The sequence below is a fragment of the Vombatus ursinus genome, unplaced genomic scaffold (assembly GCF_900497805.2).
Source record: "Vombatus ursinus unplaced genomic scaffold, bare-nosed wombat genome assembly UNPS02000749.1, whole genome shotgun sequence".
NCBI classification, from domain to species: Eukaryota; Metazoa; Chordata; class Mammalia; order Diprotodontia; family Vombatidae; genus Vombatus; species Vombatus ursinus.
This window is the reverse complement of record NW_020940527.1, coordinates 10,650,716-10,668,006: the sequence shown is the minus strand read 5'-3', so window position 1 is coordinate 10,668,006 and position 17,291 is coordinate 10,650,716. Positions and strand designations below refer to the sequence as shown.

Here is a 17,291-nt window from a genome sequence, read left to right as displayed (position 1 = left end):
GGCAGAACTCAAACCCAGGACCTCTGACTCCAAATCCAGCTCTCTTTCTACCATACTATGCTGAGTAAGTCACTGCACCTCAATTTCTTCACCTGTATGTATGATGACGAGTTAGATGAGATGACCTCTGAGGTCTCTTGTAGCTTAAATATTTGATGCCTCTCCATTTTATGTCACGGATCTCTTTGGCAATCCAGAGATGCTTGGGGATCCCTTCTCAGAATAATACTCCCCAAAATAGATCCAAAAACCCCTCTGCAGATCCCAGGTTAAGATTCCCTGCCCCCGAGGTAAATACTAGCAATACAGGCTGCTCTAGGTCATGAAGTTTAATGGAGATGAGGTTGGAGATAGCATCGTGTTCACTTGTATTTGGCTTTGGAATTTATCTTTATTTTTTTTTCCCCTTTCAGATTCTCATTCCTAATTATGCTTCAGGTGATATCAAAATGATCCTGGGTTCCCCAAGCAAGCACAGGGTGACAGAGAAGAAGCCCGGAGGCATTTGGTGGTTTGGGGGAATGCCAGGCTGGAATTTTAAGTTGACCACAAAGTAGATAGTCTATGCATGGGTAATCAAGAGCTGGCGAGCCATGCCCAGATGTGATTATCCCACTCCCATGGAGCTGTTACCACTCTACACCCCCACAGGTAGGGAGGGCTTTAGTCTAGAAACAAAACCATTTCAGTAGAAAGATACACACATATACATACACACACAGAGTCATCCCTTGGTCCTCTTGGCCCACACATAGTCTCTGGTGTCGAATGAACCTCAGAAGTCAGTGCCATATTTTCTCCACCATTCAAAGTTCATCAGAGGTCTGGGTTTGGTTGCCAGTGCATTCAACTATGAAGGTTCTTCTTCTCCAGAAACCATTAATATCCTGGCCCACACGATGCCCAGCTCCTCTCGGAAGATACAAATGTTCCAACCATCTGGCCATGGCAGTAAAGCATGGGAGCAAAGTTTTCTCCCTTGTGAGCTAGTCTTTACCTTATCAAGATCATAGAATCAAAGATTAAGAGCTGGAAGGATCTCTGAGGTCATCTGGAATGACCCCCTGATTTTGATGAGGCCCAGAGAGCTTCTGTGTTGTCTGAGATCACACAAGTAATAAGTGGCAAAGCTAGGAGGTCTTGTTCCACATGAATGCTTCTCCAGGAACAATAAGGACAGATGCTGTGCTACCAGACCAGTGCCAAGTGGAAGGCAGGTTCACCTCTGGTTTGTTCCAGGACCTATCCATCACTACCAAAGAGATGTCTCTTGCTCTCCACTGCCTTCAAACCTTGAGAACATCCTCCTAGAGTCGAGTTTGTGGACTTGTCAGCCCCGGGGCTAATCTGGGTGATACTGGTATATCTATCCATCACCTACCATATGCAAATGGCTGCTGTGCCCATTATCTTCTGTAGGGCTGGGAGGCTCACTCTCCTAACTCAATGAATAGTTTTGACTAAGTACCAGGAAACATATCTAGAAGGGCTTCCTTAGTAAACAAAGAGGCTTCCAATGGGTTTGTAAATCCCTGAAATCTAACCCTGGACTCTTGTGGGGGTTGAGCACTCTCAACCATTAGTCATTTAGCTTCTACTTGAAGCCTTCTAGTTCATAGGGAGCTCATTACTTTTCAAGGCACCCTCATCCTTCTTTGGATGGCTCTAATAGCAAAGAGTTTTTCCCTTCTACTGAGTTGAAATCTACCTCCACCTAATTTCCAACCACTGGTGCCAAGTGGGTCAAGGATAATCCATTGAACTCATTACATTCCACCTCACCATCTCTAGTTCCCTGAACTGATTCTCCCCATCCTGATCACCAGGCTCTGGACATGCTCCAGTTTGTTAGGAATGCTGCTCTCAATGGCTGGAAAACCCTACCCTTTACTCTGTGCCTATTCGAACTCTTCAAGGCTCAGTTCAAGTTCAGTCTGCTCTACGAAGCTTCAAAGGTAAAGCCTACATCTTGGGCTTTTTCCTCCTCTCACTATAAAGCTTGGATACTAGGGAGGCACCCAGTACACACCTGTTGTTGGGCTAACTGATGGGTTAAGGAAATGGGGATTCATCCTAGAGAAATGGAAATAATTACATCTTTTCTTCCTACTATGAGCATCAAAGGATATAACAGATGTGAATGAAATTTGAAAAATAAAAAAATAACTATCCAACAATGAAAAATTATTATCAACAACAATCTTAACATACTAAATCCTCCTGTTAAGTCTCTTCATGGTACAAATATGATTCTGGTTTTTCAAATGCTCTGAGAGTCCAACCTAAACTCAGGGAGGACCTAACAAGGAAGAAGGGCTTCCAGTATAGACCCAGCAATGAACTGTATCTGTTGTCTACCAATCAGCCTCAAAGAATGTGCAGAATCTCTGTAGTAAAAATCTGTCTACCAGCTGAGGAATCTTTCTGACCACTGGAACTTGGGAAGACTATCTAAGAAACCATGGAGAGGTTGGGATATCTATGGCGGTGAAAGAAGGAGCCATACTGATAAAATCACGGTTCATTTAAGGTTGAAAAAAAAAAGGAACTTATAAAATTAATGGGAATGTAGAAGTCCACTGAAGAGAGTACTGGTTCTGAAATCAGAAGGTGTTGTTGCTCAGTTGTTTCTGACTTTTGGTTACCCCATTTGGGGTTTTCTTGGCAGAGATACTAGACTGGCCTGCCATTTCCTTCTCTAGCTCATTTTATAGATGAGGAAACTGAGGCAAACAGGGTTGAGTGATTTGCCCCAGGTCATGAAGCTAGAAAGGGTCTGTGGCCAGATTTGTACTAGGGAAGATGAGTCTTCCTGACTCCAGGCCTGGCACACTATTAAAATCAGAGGAACTTGGTTCAAATGGCATCCTGGACACTTATAACCTGTGTGACCTTGGGCAAGTGACTTAGCCACTCTGAATCTCAGTTTTTTCATCTACAATATGAATGGATTGGCCTAAATGGCCTTGGATAAATAGCTTTGGATCTGTGATTCTCTGACCTACAAGAGGCACCATGACATTAAGGATAGAAAGAGGCTTGGGTTGAAGTCCTGGCTCTGACACATACTGGCTGTGGAACTCTGGTGTGGTCACCAAATGTCTCACTGTCCCAAGCCATCCCCCTGAGAACAGAAGTTGTAGAACATTGTTGTTCTAGGGGAGGTAGAATGGTGCAGTAGACAGATTATTGATTCTGGAATCAGAGAACTTGGCTTCAAATTCCAACACCGATATTACCTGTGTGACTCTGGGCAAGTAATAACCTGCCCAGCCTCAGTTTACTCTTCTGTACAATGACAGGGGTTCGTTACATGGCCTCTGAGGTCCTTTCCAGTTCTAAATCTATGATCTTTATGAGGATCTGCATTTCCTCTTACAAGTTCCCCACAATAATGAAACCACAGTCTTTGACCAAAAACGAACCAATAAAAAAATCTGCAACACAAAACAAAACAAAAAAATAATAAATTGAGATTGAAAAAAGCCCTAGTAACTACTCCTCCTATTATCCTGGATGAGTCACATAAGCAAGAGATGTCTTTCTCACTAATAAAAAGTTATATGGCTAACACCTATATGGTTATGTTTTAAGATCATATTCAATCCATTAATAAATTTAAAAAAAATAATCAATTATTATGATCCACTGGGGTATGTGAGAGCTATGATTTAGGGGAAGGAAGAAACCAACCAAATTGAATAGAGCTGGCTTGGTCTTCCTCTAACTCATTGTGTCCAAAACAAAGCTATCCTCTTCCCCCTACCCCCAGACTCGCGCCCCGCCCCCCCTTCCAAATTCCCTTATTTCTATCACCAGCAGCACCCTTCTTCCAGGCATAAAAGTTTTCAACTTCTGCCTTATCCTGACCTCTCCTTTTCTTTTACCCTATATGCTTGATTAGTTGCTAAAACTTGTTTCTACTTTGGTAGCAGCTCTTCTCTTCATTCAGAAAGCCACCATCTTGGTTCGGGCCCCCATCCCCTCTCCCTGAGTCTACTCAATAGACTCCTAAGCTGCAAGTCTCACCCCACTTCAATCCATCCTCCACACACCTCCTAAAGTGATTTTCCTTAAGGGCAAATCTATAAGGTCTTTTCTGGTCCTAAAGCTGTGATTTTTATGAGGCTAAAGGGAGTGAGAGAGTAGAAAGGATGCTGGATATGGATTCAGGAGAACTGTGACCCTAGGCAAGTCACCTTCTGAGCCTCAGTTTCTTCATCTGCGGAATGGGGATACATCTCCTGAGACCTGCCTTGACAATCTGACGGAGCTGTTGGGAGGACGATGCTTGGTAAACCTTAATTCGCTATCAATGTGAATTGTTTCTGTCACTAACATTACATTCGCCACACCAACTCAGTGGTTTCCTGCTCTGGGAAACTAGCAGCAGTGAGGAGCTGTCCACAGCTGAAGCTTGTGCCAAATGTTGGGTCGGGGTCTCTGTCCTACAAAGTGGGATTAAAAAAGATGACAGGATGTTCCCGGATCTAAGCATGTGAAATTGATCAAACGTGTTTCAACACACCATTCCTTGAGCTCTTCCCTGACCTTAGACCAAGTCTGGGGCTTTGCCCATAGATCCCACTGAAGCTGTACTGCCAAGAAGAAGGTCATGCTTCCATCCTTTATCCTCTGGACACTGATATTCCCACACCATTAACTCTATTTCTGACATTGGGCAAACCTTCTGCCCCTGGCTCTGGACCTCTGATTAAGCACCTCTAACTAAAACTCTGCACCAAAGTGTTGGGGATTTGTAGACCCTGAAAGCTGGGTTCAAGTCCCAGTTTTGTCCACTTAGGTAGTTAGCTCTATAACCCAGAGCAAAGAGAGATGGTAGGATCGACAGAGCAGAAAGCAAGCTAGTCTTGGGAGTGACAATGGCCCAGTTCAAATCCCAGCTCTGTTAACCTACTATCTGTGTGACTGAGTGAATTACTGTACCTCTCTCTAAAATGAGGGGGTTGAACAGGTGGCTTCTAAGGGCCATTCAATCTCTGTCATTTTCATATTTTTATTTTTTCTACAATTCATTTTTTAATGCAAATTTAGCACTTTTTACTTTAGTGGAAGTTAGGGGGAGGAGTTAATCTCCCACCCCCGCAACCCAATCCCCAATCCAGTTGTTTCAATCACAGAAATACTGCATTCTCATATTTTAAAAATGAGAACAAGAAATCTGTGGAAAGGAAATTTTCCTCAGCATTACTTTCTTCTAATTGAGCTGCAAACTGTAAGGGAGCCCTCAGCAAGCAATGTGGTCCCACCCTAACCTTTCCAGCCTTATCTCTGATTGAGAAGCTTCCCCTCCCCCAGATTAATCTCATCCATGCTCTTTGAACCTCCAAATCTCCCTCAACACCATTAGCTCCTCTTCCATTCCTCAGCCCAGAACTGGCTTCTTTTCTGCCCATCTAAACCCCTAACCATCTTTCAAGTTCCAACTAACACCCCACTTTCTGTGTGAAGAGTTCACTGACCACTCCCAGCCCCGAGTGACTGTTCACCTCTGAGCTTGGCAGTGCTACCTACCATCTGTGCCTCTTCTTGGGTACTGATCTCATACTACCTGGTATTAGTAGCTATATTTTTATGTTTGTGTTCCATTTTCCCAGGTCAATTATAAGTTCCTTCAGGGCTAGATTTATGTCTCATTCACCTCCTTGTTTCCCCAAAAGGGCCTGGTACACAGCGCCTGGTACTCAATCAGCAGTCATGACTGATTGATTAATACATATATGCCAACATCTCCAACTCTTAAAAAACAGGAGAGATACTGGGAGAGGAAACCTGGTCTTCAAATCTGATGCATAAACACAGAAAGCTCTTAAGAGCAGCTGGCAAACTTTTTCCACCCAGGGAACAATTTCAATAAAACACAAATCACACTAAAGCCCTATTTGAGGATAAAGGAGTTGGGGGTGGAGGTGGTGAAGTAAAGAACAAATAGAAAGAATAGCACTGCTTTTAGTGGTACCCCAATGGCAAAGAGATTATAAATTATGAATCAGACCAGAAAGAACATTAGATACACTAATACAGGAGACCAGACTGCCGACAACCTGTTGATATCTGAGGACAACCCTAAGTAAGAAGGAGAATATTGGGGAAATGGTTAATGGTTTCATTTTTACCACCAGCCCCACCACCATCTTTATGGTGCTTCCTTGATGTAGAGGTTTTTAATGTGAGGTCAATGTTGTTTTTTTTAAAATATATTTCTAATAACTATATTTCAATATAATTGGTTTCCTTTAGAATCCTATGTATTTTATGTATTCTAAAACATTACTCTAAGGAGCCCACAAACTTCACCAGATTGCTAAAAGGATCCATGTCACAAAAAAAGGTAAAAACCTTTGTTCCAGATGGGAGCTGGCTTACCTCCCAACCCGTAGGCTAAGTGCTGAGATGCTATCATCTAGGAATCTCATCATATCCCATCATAACCTGTCCTCCCCTCACTTTTCAGTCTTCTTTTTTATTTATTTATTTTGGTCAGGCAATGGGGTTAAGTGACTTGCCCAGGGTCACATAGCTAGTAAGTGTCAAGTGTCTCAGGTCAAATTTGAACTCAGGTCTTCCTGACTCCAGGGCCGGTGCTCTATCCACTGCGCCACCTAGCTGCCTCCCTTTCCAGTCTTCTTACCCCTTATACCACCCCCATTCCAAGTCCCCCTACATACATATTGATCTAAAAAGACCCTCCATCTCCCAACTCCTGGCATTTTCACTGGCCGTCCCCTGTCCCTCCTCATCTCTACCCTCCTGACTTCCTTCAATTATCAGCTAAAATCCCACCTTCTATAGAAAGGAGCTTTCCAGTACCCCTCCCTTTAATTCTCATGCTGATAATTTCCAACTTATTGTGTATAGTTTGTGAATGTCACACTTGGAATCAGAAGAACTGGATTTGAATATGGGCAATGACCCTAGGCAAATCACCTTTCTGAGTCTCAATTTCCTCATCTATGAGATGAGAATGTCTCATAAGACCTGTCTTGCCCTTGCCCGTCTCACTGGGTTGTTGGAAGGATGGTGCTTCAAGATGGAGCTTCACACCTTGACAGGTCCCAGTTTCCTCATCTGTAAAATGAAAAGGGCTAGAATAGACGAATGAATGAAAAAGCACTTATTAAGCACTATGTGTAAAGTACAGTGCTAAAGGCTGGGGATAGAAACGGAAAAATAAGTCAGTCCCTGCCCTCCATATGAGCTCCTTCTCATTGGCTAAGGTTCTCATGGTACCCAGGAGGTCTTCCAGTGGGCTAGTAAGTCACAGAGTGGGCTTCCCAAGGGGAACGATGGAGAAGGCAAGAAGGCTTACCAGCCCAATGCCAGTTCCTCCAGAAGCCATTCTAGAGAGACGGGAAGGGAAGGAGCAATGCTTAGGGAGTAAAGGGAATGGAATGGAACAGGAGAAGGGAAGCCAAGACAGGTCCCATCTGGCCCAGATCCTCCTGGATTGTACACACCTCAGGGAGCAGACTGCATCAGGGTTTCAGTTTTCAATGAAAAACAGATGATAATAATAATAATAATAATAATAAGAGAGACTCTAAGTCCTCTTTGTTATCATTTGATTTTAAAGAACCATCTGAAGGGTGTTTTGAAAAAGGGATGGGGAGGAAATAACTGGATTACATGGATTAACAGCAGGATACACTGCAGAGTAACTTCAAGTTTTTTTCTCCCTTCAGAAAGGAAAACTGTTTTCTATTCTTTGCAAGAACATCAGGGCTCATCTGGCTGGGGGATGGAGAAGAAGGCCAAGACAGGATGGGGGAGGGGAGGAACTTGTCTCTAGCATTTCCCCTCAAATATAAAGCAACTCAGTCTAAGCTAAATCTGATTTGGCCCTCACTTTCAATCTCAATTAAGGAAAACCCACGCACAGTTGACTGCACATAGAATCACAAGGCATTAGCTCTGGAAGAGGCCTTAAGACATCATTTAGCCAAACTTGATCCTTTGACAGGTGGGGAAACTGAGGCTCCAGGAGGTAAGAATATGCTGTAGAAAGCAAACTCTGGACTTTGAGGAAGGTTGAAATAACCACACCCTATGTAACCTAACTGAGTATCTTTATAAAAGCGTATTTTAGTTGGAAGGAAGGTCAAAATGGTACAGACTCCTTCCTGTCGTGTTTTGTCCCCAGAGGTCACATGCTATTTACATCGTCACCCCTCTCAATCTACATAAAGCATCTCTTTCAGGAAGCCCAAGGCATCAGGATTTCATGACTAGGCTCACCTTCCCTGGGAAGCCAGGCACAGGGCATTGTTGTTCAGACATTTCAGTCATACCCGACTCTTTCTGACCCCATTTGGGGTTTTCTTGGCAAAGATAATGGAGTGGTTTGCCATTTCCTTCTCTAGCTCATTTTACAGATGAGGAAACTGAGGAAAACTGGGTTAAGTGACTTGCCCAGGGTCACACAAGTAGTATGTGTCTGAGATTGGACTGGAACCCAGGTCTCCTTGACTCCAGACCCAACTCTATCCACTGTGCCACCTGGCTGTGCATTCATCTCCATTTTACAGATGGATGGAATGAGGCATGGGGAGCTTAAAAGACTTATACTTCCTACAGGTCCCTCCAATACAATGCTTTTCTTAATGACTCTGACCAAGTGGGGACTTCCTCATTCTCTTTCCTGGAGCCTGCTTGTACCCTGGGGAAATATGGCCCTTAACAGCTGGCACCAAGGTGTCTTCAACCAGCCACCGCAACCTCAGTCTGCATGGTGCGTCGCAATTCTTAAAGTTCTTTTTGGTTTGCTGTTGCACTAGATCAAAATAATGTTCGTAGCATTTCCAAATAAATAAAAAGAAAATTTAAATAACCCAATTTCATAAAAAGAAATTTAACAAGGAATAAAGGAACGCCCAAACAGGGGGAAAAATGGATCGATTTACAAGTGAACTCCATCAAATATTCAAAGAATAGTTAATTTCCATAACAATAACAGTTCGCATTGATACAGCACTTTTAGGTTTGCAAAGTGTTTATATATATTATTCCATTTGATTCTCACAACAACTTTGTAAGGTGGGTGTTATTTTTCACATTTTACTGATGAGGAAACTGAGGCAGACGGAGGTTAAATGACTTGCCCAGGGTCACACAGCTAGTAAATGTCTGAGACAGGATTTAAACTCAGGTCGTCCTGATGCTAAATCCAGAGCTCCATCCACTCCCCCCACTAAATAATCTCAACCTCTTATAAACTCCTCCTCTGATGTCTAATTGGAGTAGAGAAGTAACCTTGGGCTCTTGGAGGCTGAGCGTTCAGAAGGAGAGCCGTCAAAGGTTCTGCCAAGAGGGAAAGGCTTTGAGCACAAGCCTGGTGCAGCAAAACTTATGTGATCTCAGCCTAATTAAGTTTACGGAGGCTTAAATTAATTAAGTTTGGGTGGCTAGGGGGTGTGACTTTGAAAAACCATCTGCTCACAGGCAGCATGCCTACCAGATAGAATTCTGAACAGAGTCAAGATGTGGGTGTGAATCCCGCCTTGGATACTTACTAGCTCTGTGACTTTGGGCATGTAACTTGACCTCTCTGGGCCTCAGTTATCTCATCTGGAAAATGGAGATAATAATTGCATCTCCCCCACAGGGTTTTAGGGAAGGTTAAATGAGGAAACCTATGAAAAGCAACCCGATTTGTAAACCCAATTAAAGCTAACTATTGATGCCAAATAAGGTAATTTAGGCTCAGAGAGGTCCAGTCACATGCCCAAAGTCACACAGATAGCAGGACTACAGAATCACAGAAGGGACCTCAGATGTCATTCAATCCAATCCTCTCACTTTATAGGTGAGGAAACTGGGTCACTGAGAGAGAGAGCAACTTGCTAAAGATCCCTAAAGGGAGCAAGGGGCAAAACCCAGACTACAAACCAAGCTTTCAGGCCCCTGATTCAGTGTTCTTCCCATATTAGGTTTGCTCTTTACAAGCTTTTTCTTCCCCTCAGAAGGTGCATCTCCATCACGTACAAAAAAAAAAAAAAAAAAAAAAAACCCCAACAACTGACCACTAGGATGTGCTGGTAAGTCAAAAATTCCCGTACCCCTTCAGTCTGCCCAACAGTTCTTCACTGGCTTCCCAGTAAAACTGCCTCCCTGTTCCTTCCCTTACATGTACTTTTTAGTACATGTAAGTTACCAATAACCTGGCCTCCTCCCAGAACGGCTGAGTGAAACTGGTCAGCTCAGAGCTGCTTTTGCAGGCCCTGCATAGGCTCCTTGGATTGGAAAGGCCAAGCCTGAAAATCTTTCAGGGAGGCCTCTGGGAAACAATATGGGAGGTGGGGTTGGGAGAGAGATCCGGCATTAGCCAAATCACTTGTTGAAATGCTGCTCCAGTCTTGGGTTTTGTGAACTTGATTTATGTATGAAAAGCGAAATACAAACAGCCCAGGCTTTACCAATGACAGATAAGTTATTACAGACACTACTTAACAAACCACAATGTCACCCCCTGAAACATCTTCGCTAGAAGCAGTCTCACCTTTCCCTTGAAAACCCATCAGAACGGGATGTGGTACAAACACTACAGAAAACTCCCTTCTCATCTTGAAAGCATCCTTTGTTTCTCTGTGTATGTGTGTGTGTGTTTTTTTCCCCACTTTAAAGGCTCACGTGAAACACTGAGATTTCTGAGTTCACCCTCAATCTCCTATTCCTGCAGGAAACCAACCCACAAGGCTCCCAGGGAGAAGTCACAGTCAACCAAGTCTTACCCTCATCCAGTTAACCTGAGGAACCAGTGAAGTGGCCCAGAGCTGTAATCATGGAAGCCAGTTGTAAGAGACCTCAGCTACTGGCACTGGGCTATACAGTAGGTGAAGTGAGGCACCTACCTAGAGGCCAAGAAAGCCACATATCTACCCACCTCCAATCTTCCACTACCTACTGGTTAGGACCAGAAATTCTCTTCAACAGAGAAGAGAAATTTTCATTACACACTATTAAAGAAGGTGCAAACTCCTTCCAGAGAAGGAACATGGTGGTTTAAATCTATAGCAACAGATAGCAGAGTCTTCCCAAAGAACCATTTTGGATGGAAGGAAGAAGGTGTCAGTGTGCAAAGTCCATGGAGCCACGGGGTGGGGTGGAGGGGAAGCCCAGAAAAGGAAGCCAGGGGCACGAAGACAAACAATTCACTTTATAATATGCCATGGTCTGTCCTCCATCAACACCCTCTGCACACCTTGGTGGCACCTTCATAATTCTCATTCTTTAGCAGCCTGCAACCATTGCCCTAGTCTCCTAAATACCCATTATTCAGCTCCACAATCTGAAGGAATTCAGCATCTGATTTCAGCCTTTTACTCAGTCATCGTCTCTTCCTAGATGTACTAGGGAGGCAAATGAGGAGGTGTGTGTGTGTGTGTGTGTGTGTGTGTGTGTGTGTGTGTGTGTGTGCGCGCGCCCGCGTGCTCTCTACCCCTTCCTACTACAGAGTCTCTGACCATACAAATGCCCTTTGGGACTTCGAAGTAGGCAACTGAAGGACCTTCCATCCAATAACCTTGTCCGCTCACCAGAATAAATTGGAAGAGAGTGATGGTTTTTCACAAGAAACCAGTAAAGGAGGATGTTTGGATTCCATTCAATCTCCTAAGTAAACTGTCCAAAACCAGAATGAACATTGTCCCAATGTAATGGCATCAGGGGCATACATATGTCCAGTACCTTATACTTTCTGAGACTTTTTTTTCCCACATGACGCAGTGAGAGAGTGATGTCAGGAAAGAGCTGGGTGCAAATCCAACCTCTGAGAAGTAGGAATTGTTTGACCCCAAGTAGCCCCAAGCCTCAGGCAACTCTAAGTTACAGCTATAATAAAAATCACACATCTGTGGTATATTGATGTTATGCTGTCTAAAGAATGTTCAAATCCATTGTGTTGTATGATCAATCACTCCCCAAGTATTTATGAAGCACCTACCATTCATGAGGCATTATGTTGCATACTGGAGATACAAAGACAAGAAAAAAAAAACAAAAAACAGACCCTACCTTAAACTTCACAATAACCCTGTGAGGCAGGTAGGGAAGGTGGTTATTATCCCCATTTGATGGGTGTGGAAACTGAGTCCCACACAGGTGAAGTGGGCTTGTGTAAGGTCAAACACAGACAGAGGATTCAAGACTAGAACCCAGTGGTTCTGACTCATCCTTTCCATTTGGAAATTCATCATCTTAAGGCATATCACCTATCATTTACTTATCATTTCGTGGGTATTATTCTACGTTTCTCAATTAGAATATAAACTCTCAGAAGACAAGTATCTTGTCTTCTCCTCATTCCACATCCCTCCACAGCACTTAGCACAGTGGCTTATGTACATAAGGAGCTCTGCTGGTTAATTGATTAAAGGCCGCCCTCCCATTCTATCAGGGACTGAGCAGGCCAGTCCAGTTGAGACCTGATGCCCGAGGTCAGGCAAACAAAGGGTCAGGACTTGATCAAAGGTTCTATGGGGCTCCAAAATGAACCGTCGCCCCCCAACAGCAGGCTGCTTAATCCCACAGTGCACCTTTCTTCTTCTCTAACATTTACCACTTCCATCCCCAAGTGATCATTCTAGTAGGTCTGGGAAGAAGCAGATATTTGGGCAACTAAGAGATAGGGAGAAGGGGCCAGAGGAGAAAATGAGCAAAGGAAGGAACACTGGAAGAAAACAAACTCAATTCTTTTGGTCTATTTCCTTGAGTCTATTTATCACTGGCTGAGGCACTTTGACTCATTCCTACTGCCCTACTATATTATCTCTAAAAGCCATTCTGAAATTCCCAAGTGATAGCAGGGTGGGGTTGTCCCTTATAGATTCATAGATCATAAGCCAAAAAAGATTTTGTAAAAAGCACATAGCTTCTTTAAGAGAATTCTAAGAGACAGGTTGGGGGCAAATGTGCCTTCTTACCTGCCCAAGGCCGCTGCCAATTAATATGTTCCTAGAGCTTCTGTGTCAGGAGAGAAATGGAGACAGGTATAGCAGGTGCTGGAGAAGGGAAGTTATGTCCAAAAGCCTTGGATTTCCTAGAAGAAAGAGAAAAGAGAGGCAAGTGAGTTCCAGAGTCCTCCAGCTCAGCCAGGCATAGCTAAATCTGGTATAACTCCTCCTTCTTGGGCACCGTCTATGCCCACACTGGACACCCGCTTACAGCTAGTTACGGCCAGACAGGAGAAGTAGGCCAGGCAATCATGAGTGAAAAAAACCTCCAAAGCTTAGTAGGGAAGAAGGAATTGAGTGCCTGGGTCATGCTAGGCAGAAGGTTGTGTTAGGATTCTGGAATGAGTCTATGGGAGGGAACAAGAACATGACCTTGAAACTGGCATTCTCCAAAATATCAATGACCCCAATGAGATGCTCACTCTTCTCTCTTCTGCCCTGCCCTCATCCCCTTGTCTCTGTTTCTGGACAATGGAATACAGGTGAATGATAGTGAATGGGAAGGGGCAGCTAGGTGGCGCAGTAGATAAAGCACCGGTCCTAGAGTCAGGAGGACCTGAGTTCAAATTCAGCCTCAGACCAGACACTTGACACTTATGAGCTGCATGACTCTGGGCAAGTCACTTAACCTCAATTGCCCCCTTCCCCCCCCAAAAAAGAAAAAACAGAAAAGATAGTGAATGGGAGAGAAGGCACAAAGACCTGGAAAGGATGACATGGTACTTTCTGGATTCTCATGACCTCTCATGCATCCAATACATATTTGCACTGCTACGTGCAAGACTATGAGAGATAGAAAGGAGACAAAAAACATGGTTCTGTTCTGCAAGAGCTTGCCAATCCTCAGTAAAGGCAAGACATACCAAGAGGCAGTCTTACACAGAGGATTCGGAGCTAGTCTCAGAGTCACCAAGACTGCATGTCAGTTCCAGCCAGTCAGTCAATACACATTTATTAATTACTTAAAACGGACCAAACATTGTGTAGGTTGAGTGACCTTGGGTAAGTCATATAACCTCTAGGTGCCCTAGGCCAGAGGTGTCAAACACCCTCCCCTCCCTAATACTCCCTTGTACAGCCAAATAATATTAACATGTAATTGGGAAAAATTTAGCAAAATGAATGAAAATATAATAAAATATAAATAACATTTTAAAACTAAGTCAAGATGTGGCCCTCGGGGATCCTTATGTACAGAGTAGCAGTCTTTCCTCTCCTTTCTTCCTTTCTATTTCAATTTGACACCATTGTCCTAGACAACTCTCTAAGACTATAAATGGCTGAGAAGGCGGCAACCTGTATTGGTAAAGTGGATATCTTCCTCCAGGAGTTCTCTCTACCAGTGACAGTCTAGTATCTTGATACCTAATATATGGCAGAATGTAATGATCTAAGAAAGGTACAAAGAACTGTGGGAATACAGCGGGAGGGGTTACTTCTAGCATGGCTCGGCAGTAGGTATGATAACATCAGGGAAGGTTTCACAGAAGAGATGCTATGTGAGCTAGTCCTTGAAGGATAGGTAGGATTTCAATAAGCCAATATGAGGTGAGGGCATTCTAAGTGAAGGACACTTCACTTAGCATGAAAAAAACAAAACTGGTGGCAGGAAAGCACAGGACATGATTAGGAAGTGCCTTTCGGTTTGGCTAGGAGAGAAGGAAGAGATGGAGCTGGAAAAGCAGATTTGGGCTACGTGATCCACGGGTCAGAAATCTGTATAGTTGTGGGCAAGTGCAGACACCGATGGTGCACTGACACTGGCTGGCCCTGACCCCCCAGCAGGGCCTGGGGTCAGTGGGCAGGATGCAAGCATGCTGAGATCCCAACCTTGCCTCCAAACAGCATGGCCATTCAGGGAACAGACGGGAGAAGCTCAGATGGGCAGAAGCAGGGAGAGGTTGGACCTTGCCAATGTCTCCCACCATGTGATTGCACTAGCTAGCATCACATATTCAGTCCCTACCACAACAGGCACTGTCTGCACCAATGAGCCCTACTCACTTGGGCCCTGGAGAGAACAAAACAGCTAACCTGGAACAAGAAAAAAGCCAACTCTTATAATTCCCAAGTCCTTGGGCTGTTGCTATTCTGGTATTCTTTCTCCTCTCACCTGACAAGAAGGGCCAGTATAGCCACCTCCACACACACACACACACACACACACACACACACACACACACACACTCTCTCTCTCTAACACCAGCAATAGAAAGAACGAGGCATGGAAGGATGGGAAGATACAACAAAAGCAACTAGAAACCCACACTGGGGCCGCCCTACTGAAGAGTGACCGCCCAGCAGAACCCAGGCCTTCAGCAAAGTTTCCAAGAGGCAACACAAGAGTGCTTCCAACTCTGAGTCACCGTGTCCCATAGACTTGACTCTAGGGGGTTACTGGAGTACATAGATGGTCACTCACACCACTTCAGAACCCTAAATTCACCTAACAATCACCCAACAGGCAAGGCCCAGTATATCTTTTCAGATGCCAAAAAGATGCTACTTCAAAGTAGGGTTCAGCTCCCTGCCTCTCCTGCCTACTTACCTCTCTCCCCTCTTTGCCTCACACCAAAAGAACACATACTGGAAAGTAAAGGGTGCCCCTCAATTGGGAAATGGCAAAATAAAAAATTATGTGGATGTAATGGAATGCTATTATGCTTTTTTCAAAAAAAATGATGAAAGAGATGGTTTTAGAAAACCCTGGGAAAACTTGATGAACTAATGCAGAGTGAAGAGAACAGAACCAGAACTGATACAATAAAACCATCTTAAAGACAAACAATTTTGAAAGACCTGGGAATTCTGATAAAAGTAATACCCAACCAGGATTCCAGAAGACCCATGGTGAAGCATGCTACCCATCTCCTGATGGAGAAGCTATGGACTCAAGATGTAGAATGAGACATGCATTTGGGGGCATGACCAATGCAGGAATTTGTTTTGCTTGGCTATGCATATTAGTCACAAGAATTTTGTTTTCTTCCTTTTTCATTTTTTTGGGAGAGGGAAAAAAGTAAAGGCTTGTTAAGTGTAAAAACAGGGTGTTTTTTTTAAAAGAATATAGATGTGAATAGACGCCCAGAGTCCCCTAAAATACACCCTATCCTTTATAAACAGAATTAGTCTAAAAGAGAAGGCAACAGATGCGGGCAGAATACTCAATTTCTATTACAGGCTTGAACACTGTTGTGAAAATGAGCAAATCACTTCATCGCCTATCTGTCTCAGTTTCCTTTTTTGTCAAATGGGGAGCTTAATAGCAATGTTGGAAAGTAGATATGTCAGTTATAAGAATCAAAGGAGATAACAAATATGAAAGCACTTTTTCCACAAGCTCATTTCTTTACGGTGTCTAGTGACCCAAACTAAAAATAACTGGCATATGTAAAATTGCTTTTAAAAAGTTTGCAGAGCCCTTTATAGACATTATGTCATCTGAGACTCACAACACTTTTTGAGGTAGATCCTGAAAATATCCTTATCCCCATTTTACAGAAGAGAAAACTGAGACTCAAACAAGGTAGAGTTATTTGACCATGTTCATACAATTAATTAGTATCAGAGGGAGTAACTGAACCCATGTATGAAGGCATTTTTCCAAAATAATCCAGTAGCCAATCTACAAACTGTGCCCAATCCTCTTCTAGGCCTGCTGGGGGAATATAAAATGTGAGACCAAGCCCCCAACCTTAAGAAGCTTGCAGTCTAGATCGAGAGACGTGCCCCGTAATGCCAGGTAATATGTGGTTAGTGCCAGGCAAGTGGCACAAATAAAGTTTTAGAAGACTTCTTAGGAGGGAGAGCCCACTGTGGGCTAAAATGGACCGGGAATCCTGTCTTCATAGATGAGGTGGAAAGGATACCAAAAGGGGCTACTGTTTGGCCAAGTGGCTGCCAACAAGGAGTCCTATAAAGGAAAGGAGGGGAAAGGAATGGCAGCAATGACCCTCCAAAGCCAGCATGTCTCGACGAATCCATTTTTGACGCTCACACCCCCAGAGGCCATGGCACTGATCTGTGGTTCCCAGCATACCTGGCACTGGCCAGGAACTAGGGAGGAAGGGCCTAGGGAAGGAGGAGAAGGATGTTTCACAGCAAAGGAGTGGGGGAGGGGGAAGGAGGAAAGGACTCATTTTTCAGCAGGGGCGACGACATCAGTGAAATGTGTACTGCTCCTTCCTTCTTAATTATCTATTAAAATATAATATCAAGGGCGCCTGACAGTCTTACAATGGAAAATCTCTCCCGAAACAAACCAAACTGCCAGCCGGAGCAAATTAAGAATTGTAATGCCAGACAGATGAATGCATTTGATCT

At 43.8% G+C, this 17,291-nt stretch overlaps 1 protein-coding gene across 5 annotated transcripts in view; it reads right to left on the bottom strand.

Annotated features, from left to right (window-relative positions):
• Window positions 1-17,291, bottom strand: part of ZMIZ1 (zinc finger MIZ-type containing 1) — a 439,562-nt gene that overhangs the window by 352,621 nt on the left and 69,650 nt on the right. For all 5 annotated transcript variants that reach the window (XM_027858970.1, XM_027858962.1, XM_027858989.1 and 2 more), the window contains exon 2: window positions 12,939-13,054. The gene's annotated coding sequence lies outside the window, so the exon portion shown is untranslated. The remainder of the gene's footprint in view (window positions 1-12,938; window positions 13,055-17,291) is intronic.